This window comes from Nicotiana tabacum, chromosome 17, assembly GCF_000715075.1.
Source record: "Nicotiana tabacum cultivar K326 chromosome 17, ASM71507v2, whole genome shotgun sequence".
NCBI classification, from domain to species: domain Eukaryota; kingdom Viridiplantae; phylum Streptophyta; class Magnoliopsida; order Solanales; family Solanaceae; genus Nicotiana; species Nicotiana tabacum.
In genome coordinates this window covers 132778689-132798202 of record NC_134096.1, presented here as the reverse complement: position 1 = coordinate 132798202, position 19514 = coordinate 132778689, and the positions used below count along the sequence as shown (strand labels likewise).

The 19514-nt window shown below is 42.5% G+C and overlaps 1 protein-coding gene across 3 annotated transcripts in view; it reads right to left on the bottom strand.

Moving 5' to 3' along the window:
- Positions 1-19514, bottom strand: part of LOC142171641 (uncharacterized) — a 48144-nt gene that overhangs the window by 7855 nt on the left and 20775 nt on the right. The window contains exon 2 of one of the 3 annotated variants that reach the window (XR_012701485.1): positions 223-507. The exons of 1 other annotated variant lie outside the window; for it this stretch is intronic. The gene's annotated coding sequence lies outside the window, so the exon portion shown is untranslated. Of the gene's footprint in view, positions 1-222; positions 508-19514 lie in introns of those variants that run through there. One more of the 3 variants, XR_012701484.1, reaches the window with a different exon arrangement.

Genomic DNA, 19514 nt, shown 5'->3' with positions numbered 1-19514 from the left:
TGGAGTTTCCTAGAGGTTTTGCAGCCTCTCAAAAATAAGTACAGATGTCTCCGTACTGATCCGCAAAACTCTACTAAACCCACTCATGACTAGTGAGACCTATGTAACCTAGGCTCTGATACCAATCTGTCACGACCCAAACTAACCCCTGTCGTGATGGCGCCTATTGTGGAACTAGGCAAGCCGACTCATTTCCAAAACAAACTGATGTTTTTATTTCAGAGATAATTTCAATGTTATTTAACATAAAAACCTTCGTAAAGAAGTTCAAATCAAAATAAAAGTGCGGAAGGAAAAGCCCGACATCGGGGTGTCACTAGTCATGAGCATCTACTACAATCTGTCTAACAATATAGAGGCTAACTCAGCCTGGAAAATAGCTAAATACAACTAGAGGAAGATAAGAGGGAGAGGAGCAGGGGCTGCGATCTCCAAACAGCTACCTTGCTATCTCCAAGAAAATCTGAAACCAGAACAATCAATAACTGTTACCGCGTCGAGCTACACCTGAATTTGCACACAAGGTGCAGGGAGTAACATGAGTACGCTAACTCAGTAGGTAACAAAAATAAATAAAAACTGAGCAGTAGTGACGAGCAATAAAGCATACAACATTCATATCAGGAAAACTCAATAAAATACCACATGCTTTTAAAATCAGGATTTGAATCAAAACATCTCGTTTAAACCCAATTCCAGTTAAAAAAATCATTTAAAGATATTTTTCAACAGTTTTCAAACAGAGGAAAAATGCAAAGGTGAGCAAAATGGTAAAATCATAAACAGCCCCTCGGGCAAAACATCATTCATATACAGCCACTCGGGCATACCTCACAATCACTCTTGCTACTCGGGCATACCTCACAATCACTCTTACCACTCGGGCATACCTCACAATCACTCATGCCTCCCAGTCACTCGGCACTCGGCACTTGCACTTAGTAGGTACCTGCGCTCACTGGGGGTGTGTACAGACTCCGAAGGGGCTCCTTCAGCCCAAGCGCTATAATCTGCACAGACAACTCACGTGCTGCACTAACAACTCACGTGCTATAATAACAAAGTATGCTGCAGGCGGGCAGCCTCGATCCACACTCATCCTCACAAATCAGGCCCTCGGCCTCACTCAGTCATAAACCTATCAAGCCATTTGGGCATTTCAGTAAAACAGGGCATTCGGCCTAAAATATTTATATGCATCAAAATAGAGTCATGAAACTGAGTTACGCGGTAAACAAGTATAAACAGCACTAGCGCAAGGCCCGAACATAGCATTCAGCCCAATTTACAGAAACTCTTTCTAAAACATATAAGTATCATATAGTTTCAACAAAATATGCAACTTTAGAGCTGCTACGGGACGGACCAAGTCACAATCCCAAATAGTGCACGCTCACACGCCCATCACCTAGCATGTGCGTCACTAAAAATAGTAGAATGATACAAAATCCGGGGTTTCCTACCCTCAGGACTAGATTTACAATCGTTACTTACCTCAAACCGGTCAAATCTCTACACCGCAATGCTCTTGCCTCTAGACTCGGCCTCCAAGTGCTCCGAATCTATTCACAATCAGTATAATACCATCAATACGCGCTAATGGAATGAATTCCACAAGAAAATCTACAAAATTAGACCAAACCCCAAAATTGGCTCAAACCCGGCCCACAGGCCCACGTCTCGAAATCTGACAAAATTTACAAAACTAGCAAGCTCATTCAGTCGCGAGTCTAACCATACCAAATTCATTAAAATCCGACATCGTTTGGTCCTTCAAATCCTTAAATTACTCTCCAAAAATTCCAAGCCCTAGTTTCCCCAATTTTCACCCCTAATTTCTACAATTTCCATGCTTAAACAATTGAAATTCATCATAGATTCGAGTATTAAGTTCAAAAACCTTACCTCAACGAGTTTCCCCTTTAATCCCTCTTCAAAACCCTCCAAAAGCTCTAAAAACCGAGTTGAAATTGTGAAGAATGACCAAATATTCGCGAAGGGTTCAATTTATGCCTTTCTGCCCAGCAAAACTGCATTTGCGGTCCAAATAGCGCACCTGCGGCCTCCGCTTCTGCGCCCAAAAGCCCGCGTCTGCGGAAGTCACTTAAGGTCCTAAAACCGCACTTGCGATCACCTCTTCGCACCTGTGGTCTCGCAGGTGCGAGCCCTCATCCGCTTCTGAGATAAAACCCCAGGCTTCCAAACTCCGCACCTGCGACTAAATTCCGCACCTGCAGTTCCCAACCCGCAGGTGCGGCCACACCAGAACAGTAGCACCAGCTGCATTTTCCAACTTCAAACTTCCCGTTAACCTTCCGAAATCATCCCGAGGCCCTCGGGACCTCAACCAATTACACTAATAGGTCACATAACCCCATACAAAATTTGTCAAACCTTCGGAACACCTAAAACATCACCAAAACACCGAATTAACCCTGCATTCAAGCCTAAGGATTTCTAAACTTCCAAAATTCGCCAATGATGTCGAAACCAACCAAACCACGTCCGAATGACCTGAAATTTTGCACACATGTCACAAATGACACTACGAACCTACTCCAACCCCCGGAATTCCATTCCGATCCCGATATCTAATTTTCCACGACCGACCGGAAATCGCCAAATTTCCAATTTTGCCAATTCAAGCCTAATTCTATCACGGACCTCCAAATCACATTCCGGAGGTACTCCTAAGTCCAAAATCACCTAGCGGAGCTAACGGAACAATCAGAATTCAAATTTGAAATCGTTTACACATAGGTCAACATCCGGTTGATTTTTCCAACTTAAGTTTCTACTTAAGAGACTAAGTGTCTCAATTCACTCTGAAACCACTCTGGTCCCGAACAAACTAACCCAATACAACATAATATAGCTGAATAACACAAAAAGAAGTAGAAATGGGGAAAACAGGGCTATAACTCTCGAAACGACCGGTCGGGTCGTTACACCTGGGGTGCACCAGTATTATTTGTAAAGAAGAAAGATGGCTCTATGCGAGTGTGTATAGATTATCGGCAGTTGAACAAAGCCACTATCAAAAACAAATATCCGCTGCCAAGAATTGATGACTTATTTGATCAGCTTCAGGGTGCCAAGGTATTTTTGAAGATCGATTTAAGGTCCGGTATTTTCTAAGATCGATTTGATGTCCCTAAAACAGCTTTTCAAACTCGGTATGGGCATTACGAATTCCTAGTGATGTCATTTGGGTTGACAAATGCCCCAACAGCATTTATGGATTTGATGAATCGGGTGTTCAGGCCTTATTTGGATTCTTTTGTGGTTGTATTCATTGATGATATCTTGATTTACTCCAGCAGTCGAGAGGAACGCGAGGAACATCTTCAAAGTGTGCTTCACACCTTGAAGAATAATCAGTTATATGCCAAGTTTTCAAAATGTGAGTTTTGGTTAGACTCAGTTGCCTTTTTGGGGCATGTTGTATCGGCAGAAGGAATAAAGGTGGATCCTAAGAAGATTGAGGTTGTTCCTACTTCAGTTATAGAGATCCGGAGTTTCCTGGGTTTAGCAGGTTATTATCGTCGGTTCATGAAAGGGTTTTCATCTATAGCAAGCTCATTGACTAGATTGACCCAGAAAGGTGTCCCATTCAGATGGTCACAGGAGTGTGAGTTGAGCTTTCAGAAGCTCAAGACCGCTTTGACTACGGCGCCAGTGTTGGTATTACCCACAGGTTCAGGATCGTATACGGTATATTGTGACGCATCTCACATTGGGCTTGGTGCAATATTAATGCAAGATGTCAAGGTAATGGCATATGCGTCGTGGAAGTTGAAAGTTCACAAGAAGAATTATCTTGTTCATGACTTAGAATTGGCAGCCATTGTTCATGCGCTGAAGATTTGGAGGCATTACCTCTACGGTGTCTCGTGTGAGGTATTTACTGATCATTATAGCCTTCAGTATCTGTTCAAACAAAAGGATCTTAATTTGAGGCAGAGAAGATGGTTGGAGTTGTTGAAAGACTATGATATCACCATTTTGTATCACCCCAGAAAGGCCAATGTGGTGGCCGATGCTATGAGTAGAAAGGATGTGAGTATGGGCAGCCTTGCATATATTCCGGTTGGTGAGAGGCCATTAGCTGCAGATGTTCAGACTTTGGCTAATCAGTTCGTGAGGTTAGATGTTTCAGAACCCAGTCGGGTTCTAGCTTGCACAGTCGCTCGGTCTTCTTTATATGAGCGCATCAGAGAGAGGCAGTATGATGATCCTCATTTACTTGTCCTTAAGGACACGGTGCGGCACGGTGATGCCAAACAGGTTATTGTGGGGGAAGATGGGGTTCTGCGAATGCAAGGTCATATTTGTGTGCCTAATGTGGATGGGCTTCGTGAATTAATTCTTGAAAAAGCACACAGTTCCAGGTATTCTATTTATCCAGGTACCGCCAAAATGTATCAAGATTTGCGGCAACATTATTGGTGGAGGAGAATGAAAAAGGATATAGTTTCATATGTAGCTCGGTGTCTGAATTGTCAGCAACTTAAGTACGAGCATCAGAGACCTGGTGGTTTGCTTCAGAAGTTAGAAATTCCTGAGTGGAAGTGGGAGCGTATCACTATAGATTTTGTTGTTGGGCTCCCACGGACTCAGAGAAAATTTGATGCAGTTTGGGTCATTGTGGACAGGTTGACCAAGTCAGCACATTTCATTCTAGTGGCAGTTACCTATTCTTAGAGGTTAGCTAAAATTTACATTCGTGAGATTGCCCACCTTCACGGTGTGCCCGTGTCTATTATTTCAGATCGAGGTACGCAGTTTACCTCACATTTCTGGAGGGCTGTACAGCGTGAGTTAGGTACGCGGGTGGAGTTGAGTACAACATTTCATCCACAGACAGACGGACAGTCAGAGCGCACTATTCAGATATTGGAAGATATGCTCTGCACTTGTGTTATAGACTTTGGAGGTTCTTGGGATCATTTCTTGCTACTTGTGGAGTTTGCTTATAATAATAGCTACCAGTCGAGCATTTAGATGGCTCCATATGAGGCATTATACGGAAGGCGATGTTGATCACCAGTTGGTTGGTTTGAACCGGGAGAGGCTCAGTTGTTGGTTACCGATTTGGTACAGGATGCCTTGGATAAGGTCAAGATTATGCAGGATCGACTTCGCACAGCTCAGTCTAGGAAAAAGAGTTATGCCGACCGTAAAGTTCGTGATATTGCATTCATGGTTGGAGAAAGAATATTGCTCCGGGTTTCACCTATGAAAGGTGAAATGAGGTTCGGAAAGAAGGGCAAGTTAAGCCCTAGGTATATCGGACCCTTTGAAATTCTTGAAAGGGTGGGTGAATTATCCTACAGGCTTGTATTACCACCTAGTTTATCAGCGGTTCATCCGGTATTCCATATGTCTATGCTCCGAAAATATCATGGTGATCCGTCCTATGTGTTAGATTTCAGCTCAGTCCAATTGGACAAGATTTGACTTACGAAGAGGAGTCGGTGGCTATTCTAGCCCGGCAGGTCCGACAGTTGAGGTCTAAGAGTTATCCTTCAGTTCGGGTGCAATGGAGAGGTCAACCGGTAGAGGCATCTATTTGGGAGTCCGAGTCGGACATGCGGAGTAAATATCCACACATTTTCTCCATCTCAGGTACTTTTTCTAACTCCGTTCGAGGATGAACGTTTGTTTTAGAGATGGAGAATGTGATGACCCAAAATGTCATCTTTAAATTTAATAAGTAATTCTGTGTTCTAAGACCTCAAAAAATACCATTTATTATTCCTCGACTTGCGTGCGCAGTCCGTACAATTTTTCGAAAAGTTTTTATGTGAAAAATGGATTAAAATGTAAAATAGAGCTTTAAAACTCAACAACATTTTGAGCAAACGGACTCGGATAAGTGCTTTGACAATTCTGGTAAGTCCGTATCGTGATTTGGGACTTGGGCGTATGTCCGGAATCGAATTCCGAGGTCCCTAGCCCGAGATATGGAATTTTGATGAAAAATTAAAAGCTTGAAAGCATAATGATTTTTAAGAAATTACTGATGTTGGATTTATTGACCACGGGTCCGTATTTTGGTTTCGGAGCCCGTATAGGTCCACCATAATATTTATGACTTATCTGCCGAATTGGGTGGGAATCGGAATTGATTTGACCTGATTCGGACGTCCGGTTGTAAAAATATAAGTTTTAAAGTTTTCTTGAAAATTTCCTTTGATTTGGTGTCTGATTCATAGTTCTTGGTGTTATTTTGACAATTTGATCGCGCGAGCAAGTTCGTATGATGTTTTAGGACTTGGGTGCATGTTTGGTTTGGAGCCCCGAGGGCTCGGGTTAGTTTTGGGTGGTTAACGGATTATTTTTGGATTGAGGAAACTGCAGAAACCTGCTTCTGGTTTCCTTCTTCGCGTTCGCGAGGGGAGTCTCACGTTTGCTAAGAGAAAATTGAGGCTGGCACATTTTGTGCTCCGCGTTCGTGACAGAGAACGCGTTCGCGAAGGCTTGAGGTGCGAAGGTTTGCATTCGCGATCGAAGCCTCGCGTTCACGAAGGGAAAGGGGCTGGCCAGGACAATTGCCTTCGCGTTCGCGAAGGGCATCTCGCGTTTGCAAAGGCCAAGCCAGGCATGCTTCGCGTTCGCGAAGTAGCCCTCGCGTTCGCGAAGAGTAAAATGGAGCAGTAGGAATTTGTTCATCGCGAACGCGAGGCACTGACCGCGTTCTCGAAGGGTAAAAATCCCAGAAACAGAACTTAAGTTCTGGAAATGGGGTTTCGACCCATTTTCTACTCTTTTCCATTTTTGAGCTCGGGTAAGGCGATTTTTGGGCGATATTTACGGAAAAATATTGGGGTAAGTGTTCCTTATCCTATATTGATTATATTTCATGATTTCATACTCATTTATATCATGAATCCGTGAATTTATGGAAGAAAAATCAGATTTTTATAAAATCTTGCAAAAATGAAAATTTAAGATTTGAAGGTCCATTTGATATCGGAATTGGATAATTTTTGTATGGTTGGACTCGTCTCGGAATGGGTGTTCGGATTTCGTAAGTTTTTCCGAGATTTGAGACGTGGGTCCCACTGCCGAATATTTTAATAAATTTCGGATTTTATCCGAAAAATTAGAAAATTCATATGGAATTAATTCCTGTGATTCGTATTGAGTATATTGAATTGGTTGTGAATAGATTTGAAGGTTTTGGAGACAAATTTAAAAGGAAAAGTTGAGGTCGAGTAATTGATTGGAATTTCCAAAGCGAGGTAAGTGTTGTGGTTAACCTTGACTTGAGGGAATAGAACCCTTAAATTACTTGTTATGTGAATTGCATGTGAACGACGTATAGGCGAGGTGACGAGTGTCTATACGTCGTCAAATTAATTGTTTGCCTGCTTACTTGAAAAAAATCATAAATTATTTTAAATCATGAATTAATTATTATAATAATTGTTTCTCTCCTATTCTTTGTCAAACAATAATTCTTGAATTCCTGCATTAATTGTTACATGTTATTTAAATTATGTACCTTAATTATTATTTGACATTTAGCATATTAAATATTAAACTGTATATTTTCTCTCTGATTTTCATAATAATTTACTCTTTGCCTTTGTTAGTTTCATAATTAAATCATAATTATTGTATGCTTGTTGTCTTATAATTTTATATTAATTGTTGCATTTATTGGGGAAATTTCTTCTATAAGAATTGGTAAATGAATATGTTGGAGGAGCGGGTTGCACGCCGCAACAGGATTAATTATAATGAATATATTGGAGGATCGGGTTGCACGCCGCAACAGAATTAATTATAATGAATATATTGGAAGATCGGGTTGCACGCCGCGACCGACTTATTAAAAGTCCATATTGGAGGATCGGATGCACGCCGCAACAGACTTATTTAAAAGTCGACATACATATATATATATATATATTGGGGGATCGGGTTGCACGCCGCAACAGACTTGATTAAAATGAATATATTGGAGGAGCGGGTTGCACGCCGCAACAGAACTGAATGTGAATATATTGTGAGAGCGGGTTACACTCTGCAACAAAACTGAATGTGAATATATTGTGAGAGCGGGTTGCACGCTGTAACAGAACTGAATCGATGGAAAGGATAATTGGTTATGACTGCTGAGTTGGCTTCAATTATTATAAATGAGTTACTTGATTTATTTCTATTATTGTTGTTGTTACTAATATTGCGTACAGGTAATGTAAGTGAACCGCCTTAGCCTCGTCATTACTTCGTCGAGGTTAGACTCAGCACTTACCAGTACATGGGGTCGGTTGTACTGATACTACATTCTGCACTTCTTATGCAGATTTCGGAGTTGGTCCCACCAGTGTACCATAGATTTGCTCGGATTTAAGCTACCTGAGGAGACTTGAGGTATAACTGCATGGCGTCCACAATTCTGAAGTCCCCGCCTATTTTACTTTAGATGTGTGATTATATCCAGGCAGCTTTATTTTATTCATACATTTATTTGTATTTATTCTAGAAGCTCGTGCACTTATGACACCAATTCTGGGATGGTATTTAGACACCGTTGTTTGATGGATTATTTCACTATATTTTAAATTTTGCTTCCGCATTTGTTCTTTAATTATTAATAAATTTAAAAATTATTTTAAAAATAGATAATATTATTCTAACGTTAGCTTGCCTAGCAAGTGAAATGTTAGGCGCCATCACGGTCCGAAGGTGGGAATTTCATGTCGTGACAAAAAGGGTTAAAAAACTAAAAGTCTACAATTACTATATAATGTAAGAGTATACTATTACAATTTGGCCCTTTTATATTTTTTAAAAAATTTCATTGAGTTCTTTTTCAGATTTTCAACGGAATTCTCATATGGTTTCATTGTTTTTCTTAAATCAAAATATATAGTTTGAAATATTTGATTGGGGGTTGATGGTAGGCTAGAATCTAGTATTTTGGTCATAGTTTGCACTTTAATTAATGTATTTTACTTGTGTTTGAGCTTAAATAATAGTGAATTGCACTTATTCTGTATTTAATGCCTTGCGGGAAGTGCTTCAGAGTTAAAAACATAATTTAGAACTAAGTCGAACAATATGGAGTTTTGAAGTCTGAGTAAAGGTGTAACGACCCGCCGTTTGTTTTGAGTGTTATAGTCATGTTCCTCCATTTACTACTTATTCTTTGCTTAATCGCTATTATGTGACTTACCGGGGTAGTTGGTTTGGTTCCGTAGATGTTTCGGAATGAGTTGGGACACTTCGTTCCAAGGTTGGAAGCTTAAGTTGAAAGAGTTGACCGGATATTGACTTATGTGTAAACGGCTCCAGAATGGAGTTTTGATGATTTCGATAGCTCCGTAGGTGATTTTGGCTTGAAATGGTAAAAGTTGGAAGATTAGATGTTTGGAGAATTGAGAGGTTTGACTGAGAGTTGACTTTATGGTTACCGTATTCGAATTTTGGTTTCGGAAGTTGGAATAGGTCTGTTGTGTCATTTATGACTTGTGTGCAAATTTGAGGTCAATCGAAGTTTATTTGATAAGTTTCGGCATCAAATGTAGAAGTTAGAAGTTCATAAGTTCATTAGGCTTGAATAGGTGTACGATTCGTGTTTTTGATGCTGTTTGATGTGATTTAAGGCCTCAACTAAGTTCGTATCATATTTTAGAACTTGGTTGGTATGTTTGGTTGAGGTCCCGGGGGCCTCGGGTGTGATTCAGATCATGTTCGGCGCATTTCGAAACTTGGAAGACTGCTGATTTTGCTGGTGCTGGTGTCCTTGTACGCGATCGCGATCGCGAAGTGGTGTTGGGGCAGCTGGACTTTTTGTGCTATGCATTCACAAGCTTGGATTTGCGAGCACGGGCCGGCCATGGTCGAGCATCGGTCAAGCCTCAAGGGCCAACGAACTGATTTGGTTATAAGCCTCAGTTTTAAATGGGCTAAAAAAATTCCAACCCAACCCTACCCAAGTAGCGGGTTGGGAAGAGTTGGACTCACGGGCTAAACCCATTTTGACGGCTCTACTCTTAAATATAGTCTCAAAAGTTTTGAGCGTATTTTTGTCAATTTTTTGTATATATGTACATTTCTGTATGTCATGTACAAATTAATTTTATATACTTTTGCGGCTACCGAATATAAATAGTTTCGACCGTGTGCTAAATATGATATTTGCCCAAAATTTTCTTTATTGTTGTGACATCTTTTTTATTTGATATATCAGGCACTCCTATAAATTCTAGTGAATATCTCTTGTTCAATCCAAAACGAACATAAATAACTTTGGCCAAGCAATCAAGAAGCGTATGAGAATCCTACCCTATTTTCAGATGATAAGTGTAAAAGTGCAATTTAGGGCATTAAATTTAGAGGGAACTACACAAAATACCTACTTGGACCTATTATATTATCCGTTTCTACCCATCTTTAAAATAATTACATAAAATACCTATACGACCAAAATAAATTACCCGCCCACCCAAACCCCACTTAGGTTGCGAGATCCATTTGTTGAGATTCTCTTGTTTTAAGTTCTTATTACTAAGACTCTCCTTCATTATCTTTATTTGTATTTCAGTTCTTATTACTAAGACATTGTAGTAGGCTGTATCCTGGTATAGATGCTCATGCACTCGGTGACACCCCGGTTTTGGGATAGATTTGTATTGCGTTGTTGTTTTATTTTGGTTTTTAAAGGGTTTTTCTTAAATATTAACTGCTTCCGTTTAATTTTCAAAGTTATTATTTGGTTGAACTGGTTGAGAAATTGGCTTGCTTAGTTTCACGATAGGCGCCATCACGACGATTGGTTTTTGGTCGTGACAGTTGGACTCGTGGTTGAATGGGTGTTCGGATTTTGTTAATTTTATCGGATTTGAGTAATTTTGGTATAGTTGGTGTAATGACCCGGCCATTTTTTTTAGGGTTGTAGCCCCGTTCCCCTAATAACTCCTTTTTTTGTACTTTACAGTTGTTATATGACTTACCGGGTTAGTTGGTTTGGGTCCTGAGAGATTTCGAAGTGAATTGAGACACTTAGTCTCATAATGGAAAGCTTAAGTTGGAAAAATTGACTAGATGTTGACTTATGTGTAAATGACCCTGGATTTGAGTTTTGATGGTTCCGTTAGCTCCGTTAAGTGATTTTGGATTTAGGAGCGCGTCCGGATTGTGATTTAGAGGTCCGTAGTAGACTTAGGCTTGAAATGACGAAAGTTGGAATTTTGGAATGTTTGACCGGGGTGGACTTTTTGATATCGGGGTCGGATTGGATTTCTGGAAGTAGGAGTAGGTTCTTGGTGTCATTTTTGACTTGTGTGCAAAATTTGAAGTCAATCGAACGTGAATTGATAGGTTTCGGCGTCGTTTGTAAAATTTGGAAATTTCATAGTTCATTAGGCTTGAATTGGAGTGTGATTCGTATTTTTGATGTTGTTTAAGGTGATTTAAAGGCTCGACTAAGTTCGTATCGTGTGTTAGGACTTGTTGGTTTGTTTGGTTGTGGTCCTCGGGGTCTCGGGTTGATTTCGGGTGGTTAACGGACATGGAAATGAAATCGGGAAGCTACTGAAGTTTTGAGAATTTCTAGTGTAATCGCACCTGCGGAGGGGGGGACCGCAGGTGCGAGCCTGCATATGCAGGGATGGCAGGGCAGATGCGGAGTTTGAGGAGAGGAGGCAGATGGTCGCAGTTGCGAAGGTTTTCCCGCATTAGCGTTACCGCAGAAGCGGAATTGGCTTGTGAAGCTGGGCTCCGTAGAAGCGAAGATTTCTCTCGCAGAAGCGAGTCCGCAGGAGCGGAATTTTGGACGCAAGTGCGAAGTTAACCGTAGAAGGGGGCTTGGAGTCGCTCCTGCAAGGCCGCAGAAGCGGCTAAGTGAGCCGCAGAAGCGATATCGCTGGGCAGAACCTATATAAGCGAGGGTTCCAGGATTTTCACCATTTCTAACATTTTAAGCTCGGATTTTGGAAATTTCAGAGAGGAATTTCGAGGTGATTCTTGAGGTAAGCTCCTTGTGTTCATTTTTATTCAATAATCTTGTATCCTCATTGATTTTTCCACCTAGTTTGGGTGTTTTTGAGGTGTAATTTGGGAGTTTGAGGCTAGGGATTTAGAGAGTTGATTTGGGGGATTTGGGTGACGATTAGGTGTTGGATTTTGATAAAAATTGTATGGTTGGACTCGTAATTGGATGGGCTTTCGGATTTTGTGAGTTTTTTTAGATTCAGAGACATGCGCCCGGGGCTATTTTGAACCAATTTCGGATTTTAAGTTATAACTTAGTAATTTCTTGTAGAATTGATTCCTTTAGCCCGTATTGATTGTATTGTACTGCTTGTGGCTAGATTCGGGTCATTTGGAGGCCGATTTTCAAGGCAAAGGCGTGTTGGAGTAGAGTTTTGCTCGGGTTGAGGTAAGTAACACTTCTAAACTTGGTTCTGAGGGTTCGAAACCTCGAATTTATGTGTTATGTGATTAGTATTGAGGTGACACACATGCCAAGTGGTGGGCGTGTGGTTGTGCACCGTAAGAATTGGGACCTGGTCGATTCCATTGCACTGTCTAGTGGTTCTATCTTGTTGATATCCGTGTTTTCATCATGTGATAAAGTAATTGAGTTGTCACTCATGATAGATATCATGTTTAGGCTTTATGCCGGTACTGTTGGGACCCATAGTGGTCGTTTCTTGCTGTTGACTTACTAATTTATTTGATATTTCGTACTCCGTCATATTCATTCATTTCATATCATATCATATCTCAGTCTCTGTTGTTATTTATTGATACATCATATCATTATTTTCGAGCTAGTATCATGATATTGTGAGCCCGTGAGAGAGAGACTAGAGAGATTGATGACTGAGTGAGGCCGAGGACCTGATTATGAGTGAAAATTATGGGATCGGGCTGCATACCGCAGCGGTTATACTGATTTATGATATTGCTGGGGCTGAAGGAGCCCCTCCGGAGTCTACACACAACCCCAATGAGCGCGGTAGATTATATTGAGGGATGGATCTTCCCTGGATATGAATCTTGTCCGAAGCATTTTATACGAGGAGATGGATCTTCTCTGCGGGCTGGATTGGCCCTACTCAGTACTGGGTGACAGATGGTCAGTGATGTATATATTTCGGGATGGATCTTCCCTAGGCCGTATAGGCCATATACAGTACTGAGCGATTGTGCATTTGAGAGTGTGAGCACATGAGGTTGTTAGCATGGTGTGTCACATACAACATGTGTATTGGCATGTAGAAGTAGAGGAGTTATATTCTTCATATCATTCAGATTTGATCCATTTTACTGTTTTGAGATATCAATCGAACTTGAAAGCATGTCTACATTTTTGCATTGTTATTTTCTATACTGAACTGTGCCGGTTGAGTTACTCACTACTTTTAGTCCAAAGTTTGGATTTGTTACTTATTGAGTTGGTTGTAGTCACGCTATATCTTATACCTCGTGTGCAGATCCAGGTGCTTCCGGTTACGGCGGCTACTGAGTGAGGAGTCGAGATCTCAGAGACTATCGAGGTTGCTGCATGACGTTCGCAGGCTTTGACTCTCCTTCATTATCTTTATTTGTATTTCAGTTCTTATTCCTCAGACATTGTAATAGGCTGTATCCTGGTATAGATGCTCATGTACTCGGTGACACCCCGGTTTTGGGATAGATTTGTATTGCGTTGTTTTATTTTGGTTTTTAAAGGGTTTTTCTTAAATATTAACTGCTTCCGTTTAATTTTCAAAGTTTTTATTTGGTTGAACTGGTTGAGAAGTTGGCTTGCTTAGTTTCACGATAGGCGCCATCATGACGATTGGTTTTTGGTCGTGACAATTGGACTCGTGGTTGAATGGGTGTTCGAATTTTGTTAATTTTATCGGATTTGAGTAATTTTGGTATAGTTGGTGTAACGACCCGGCCAGTTATTTTGCGGTTTGTAGCCCCGTTCCCCTAATAACTCTTTTTTTTGTACTTTACAGTTGTTATATGACTTACCGGGTTAGTTGGTTTGGGTCCTGAGAGATTTCGAAGTGAATTGGGACACTTAGTCTCATAGTGGAAAGCTTAACTTGGAAAAATTGACCGGATGTTGACTTATGTGTAAACGACCCTGGATTTGAGTTTTGATGGTTTCATTAGCTCCGTTGAGTGATTTTGGACTTAGGAGCGCATTCGGATTGTGATTAGGAGGTCCGTAGTAGATTTAGGCTTGAAATGACGAAAGTTGAAATTTTGGAAATTTGACCAGAGTGGACTTTTTGATATCGGGGTCGGATTGGATTTCTGGAAGTGGAAGAAGGTTCGTGGAGTCATTTTTGACTTGTATGCAAAATTTGAGGTCAATCGGACGTGATTTGATAAGTTTCGGTGTCGTTTGTAAAATTTGGAAATTTCAAAGTTCATTAGGCTCATTGGGGTGCGATTCATATTTTTGATGTTGTTTGAGGTGATTTAAAGGCTAGACTAAGTTCGTATCGTGTGTTAGGACTTGTTGGTTTGTTTGGTTGAGGTCCTCGGGGCCTCGGGTTGATTTCGGGTGGTTAACGGACATGGAAATGAATTCGGGAAGCGGCTGAAGTTTTGAGGATTTCTAGTGTAATCGCACCTGCGGAGGGGGGGAGGACCGCAGGTGCGAGCCTGCAGATGCAGGGATGGCAGGGCAGATGCGGAGTTTGAGGAGAGGAGGCAGATGGTCGCAGGTGCGAAGGTTTTCCCGCATCTGCGTTACCGCAGAAGCGGAATTGGCTTGTGAAGCTGGGCTCCGTAGAAGCGAAGATTTCTCTCGCAGAAGCGAGTCTGCAGGAGCGGAATTTTGGATGCAAGTGCGAAGTTAGCCGTAGAAGCGGGCTTGGAGTCGCTCCTGCAAGGCCGCAGAAGTGGCTAAGTGAGCCGCAGAAGCGATATCGCTAGGCAGAACCTATATAAGCGAGGGTTCCGGGATTTTCACCATTTCTAACATTTTAAGCTCGGATTTCGGAAATTTTTGAGAGAAATTTCGAGGTGATTCTTGAGGTAAGCTCCTTGTGTTCATTTTTATTCAATAATCTTGTGTCCTCATTGATTTTTCCACCTAGTTTGGGTGTTTTTGAGTTGTAATTTGGGAGTTTGAGGCTAGGGATTTGGAGAGTTGCTTTGGGGGATTTGGGTGACGATTGGGTGTTGGATTTTGATAAAAATTGTATGGTTGGACTCTTGGTTGGATGGGCTTTCGGATTTTGTGAGTTTTGTTGGATTCCGAGATGTACGTCCGGGAGGCGGTTTTGAACCTATTTCGGATTTTGAGTTATAACTTAGTAATTTCTTGTAGAATTGATTCCTTTAGCCCGTATTGATTGTATTGTACTACTTGTGGCTAGATTCGGGTCATTTGGAGGCCGATTTTCAAGGCAAAGGCGTGTCGGAGTAGAGTTTTGCCCGGGTTGAGGTAAGTAACACTTCTAAACTTGGTTCTAAGGGTTCGAAACCCCGAATTTATGTGTTATGTGATTGGTATTGAGGTGACACACATGCCAAGTGACGGGCGTGTGGGAGTGCACCGTAAGAATTGGGACTTGGTCGATTCCATTGCACTGTCTAGTGGTTCTATCGTGTTGATATATGTGTTTTCATCATGTGATAAAGTACTTGAGTTGTCACACATGATAGATATCATGTTTAGACTTTATGGCTGTACTGTTGGGACCCATAGTGGTCGTTTCTTGCTGTTGTCTTACTAATTTCATTGATATTTCGTACTCAGTCATATTCATTCATTTCATATCATATCATATCTCAGTCTCTGTTGTTATTTATTGATACATCATATCATTATTTTCGAGCTAGTATCATGACATTGTGAGCTGAGTGAGGCCGAGGACCTGATTATGAGTGACAATTATGGGATCGGGCTACATGCCGCAGCGGTTATACTGATTTATGATATTGCTTGGGCTGAAGGAGACCCTCCGGAGTCTACACACAACCCCAATGAGCGCGGTAGATTATATTGAGGGATGGATCTTCCCTGGACATGGATCTTATCCGAAGCATTTTATACGAGGAGATGGATCTTCTTCGCGGGCTGGATTGGCACTACTCAGTACTGGGTGACAGATGGTCAGTGATGTATATATTTCGGGATGGATCTTCCCTAGGCCGTATAGGGCCATATACAGTACTGAGCGATTGTGCATTTAAGAGTGTGAGCACATGAGGTTGTTAGCATGGTGTGTCACATACAACATGTGCATTGGCATGTAGAAGTAGAGGAGTTATATTCTTCATATCATTCACATTTGATCCATTTTACTATTTTGAGATATTTATCGAACTTGAAAGCATATCTACGTTCCTGTACTGTTATTTTCTATATTGAACTATACCGGTTCAGTTACTCACTACTTTCAGTCCAAAGTTTGGATTTGTTACTTATTGAGTTGGTTGTACTCACGCTACATCCTGCACCTCGTGTGCGGATCCATGTGCTTCCGGGTACGGCGGCTGCTGAGTGAGGAATCGAGATCTTGGAGACTATCGAGGTAGCTGGATGGTGTTTGCAGGCCTTGACTCTCCTTCATTATCTTTATTTGTATTTCAGTTCTTATTCCTCAGACATTGTAGTAAGCTGTATTCTGGTATAGATGCTCATGTACTCGGTGACACCCCGATTTTGGGAGAGATTTGTATTGCGTTGTGGTTTTATTTCTGTTTTTAAAGGGTTTTTCTTAAATATTAACTGCTTCCGTTTAATTTTCAAAGTTTTTATTTGGTTGAACTGGTTGAGTAGTTAGCCTGCCTAGTTCCACGATCGGCGCCATCACGACGGTTGATTTTGGGTCATGACAAGTTGGTATCGGAGCCTAGGTTACATAGATCTCACGAGTCATGAACAGGTTTAGTAGAGTCTTGTGGATCGGTACAGAGATGTCTGTACTTATCTTCGAGAGACTGCCGAACCATTAGGAAATTTCACATTCTTGTATTCTTGTCGTGCGAATTTGTTGATTCCGGTAACTAAACTTCTATTATTCTATTCTCTCACAGATGGTGAGGATACATACTACTAGGTAGGATGGACAACCACCAGTACCACCAGCTAGGGCCCCAAGAGGCCGAGGTCGCGGTAGGGGTGGGGGTGCAGCTCGTACCACCAGCTAAGGTAGCACCTGCAGACCCACCAGTCGCTCCAGCTCAGGAGCAGGTACCCGATACAATTGAGCCAGTGGGGCCAGCTGAGGCACCAGTTGTGCCCATTGTGATTCCAGGCCTTCAGGAGGCTTTGGCCCAGATATTGACAGTTTGCACTGGCCTTGCCCAGGTAGTTTCGGCTCAGGCCGGGGGAGGTACTCATACCCCTATTGCCCGTACTCTATAGCAGGTAGTGCAGGGACTTCAGATACCGGGGGTACCACCAGTCCAGCCGGTTGCAGCTGCTCAGGCCCAGGTGATCCCCGTTATGGCCGATGATGAGCAGAGAAGACTTAAGAGATTTGGGAGGAAACGACCTCCATCATTTAGCGGTGCTGAGTCAGAGGATGCTGAGGGCCTTCTGTATAAGTGCGAGCGATTGCCTCGGACAGCGGGTATTCTGGAGACCAGTGGGGTCTCGTTCACCACTTTCAGTTTTCTAGGGTTGCCTTCAGATGTTGGGAATTTTATGAGAGGCGCAGGTCGGTCGGTGCAGCACCACTTACATGGCAGGAGTTTTTCGTTCTCTTCTTGGAGAAGTTCGTGCCGCAGTCTCGCAGAGAGGAGTTGTGCAGACAGTTTGAGCAGCTTTGTCAGGATGGCATATCTGTGATGCAGTACGAGATGAAGTTTTCTGAGTTAGATCGTCACGCAGTTTAGTTGGTTCCCACTGATAGGGAGAGGATCAGGAGGTTCATTAATGGCCTCGCATATCAACTGCAATTGCTTATGACTAGGGAGAGGATATCTTGTGCTACTTTTGATGAGGTTGTCGATATTGCTCGACAGATAGAGATGGTCCGCAGCCAGGAGCGGGTTGAGAGGGAGGCCAAGAGGCCTCGGGGGTCAGGAGGTTTTAGTGGTGTTCCTTTTGGAGGCCAGTTCTACCACGGTAGGGGTCGTCCTTATAGGCATGCTCAGACGGCTCATCCAGTCCACCGTGGTGCATCACCCGGCCATGGTTCATACAGTACACATCAGGGCCTGTCATCTCTTAGTGCCCTTCCAGCTCAGAGTTCGTCCCATGCACCTTCAGTTCAGGGCTCATCGGCACCGAGTTCTTCTAGTGGGTATTCTGGTTTTCGGGGCTCCCTCCAGTCCCCACCGCCATTCGCAGGGAAGGGTTGTATCGAGCGTGGAGATATGGGTCACATCAAGAGGTATTGTCCCCGCCTTACGGGAGGTCCAGCTCAGTAGAGAAGTCAGCCTATGAATTCAGCACCCGTTACTTCACCACTCGCTCAGCCAGCTCGGGGTAGACCTTAGTCAGCTAGGGGTCGCCCTAGAGGGGGAGGCCGATCAGATGGCGGTCAGGCCCGATTCTATGCTCTTCCTGCCAGACCAAATGTTGTTACTTCAGATGCAGTGATCACAGGTATTGTCTCAATTTGCCATAGGGAGGCCTCTGTATTATTTGACCCTGGTTCCACTTATTCATATGTATCATCGTATTTTGCTCATCATTTGGAAATGCCCCGTGAGTCCTTAGTTTCATCTGTTCATGTCTCTACGCCCGTGGGCGATACTATTGTTGTGGACCGTGTATATCGGTCGTGTGTGGTGACTATTGGGGGAATGGAGACTAGAGTTGATCTTCTGTTGCTTAGTATGGTTGATTTCGAAGTGATTTTGGGTATGGATTGGTTGTCTCCATATCACGCTGTTCTAGATTGTCACGCTAAGACCATGACGTTAGCGATGCCGAGGTTGCCGGGGATTGAGTTGAGAGTTTCTCTAGACTATGTTCCTAGTAGTGTGATTTCATATTTGAAGGCCCAGCGGATGGTTGGGAAGGGTTGTTTATCTAATTTGGCATTTGTGAGGGATGTTGGTGCTGATACTCCCACCATTGATTCTGTTCCGGTGGTGCGAGAGTTTCCGGATGTGTTTCCTACAGACCTGTCGGGAATGCCGCCCGACAGGGATATTGACTTTGGTATTGACTTGGTACCAGGCACTCAGCCCATTTCTATCCCACTGTATCGTATGGCACCAACTAAGTTGAAGGAATTAAATGAGCAGCTTCAGGAACTCCTTGATAAGGGGTTTATTAGGCCTAGTGTGTCGCCTTGGGGTGCACCAGTTCTGTTTGTGAAGAAGAAGGACGGTACTCTGAGGATATGCATTGATTATAGGCAGTTGAACAAGGTCACAATCAAGAACAAGTATCCTTTGTCACGCATTGATGACCTATTTGACCAGCTTCAGGGAGCGAGGGTGTTCTCCAAGATTGATTTGAGGTCTGGGTATCACCAGTTGAAGATTCGGGACTCGAATATTCTAAAGACAGCCTTCAGGACCCGTTATGGTCATTATGAGTTCCTTGCGATGTCTTTTCGGTTGACCAACGCCCCAGC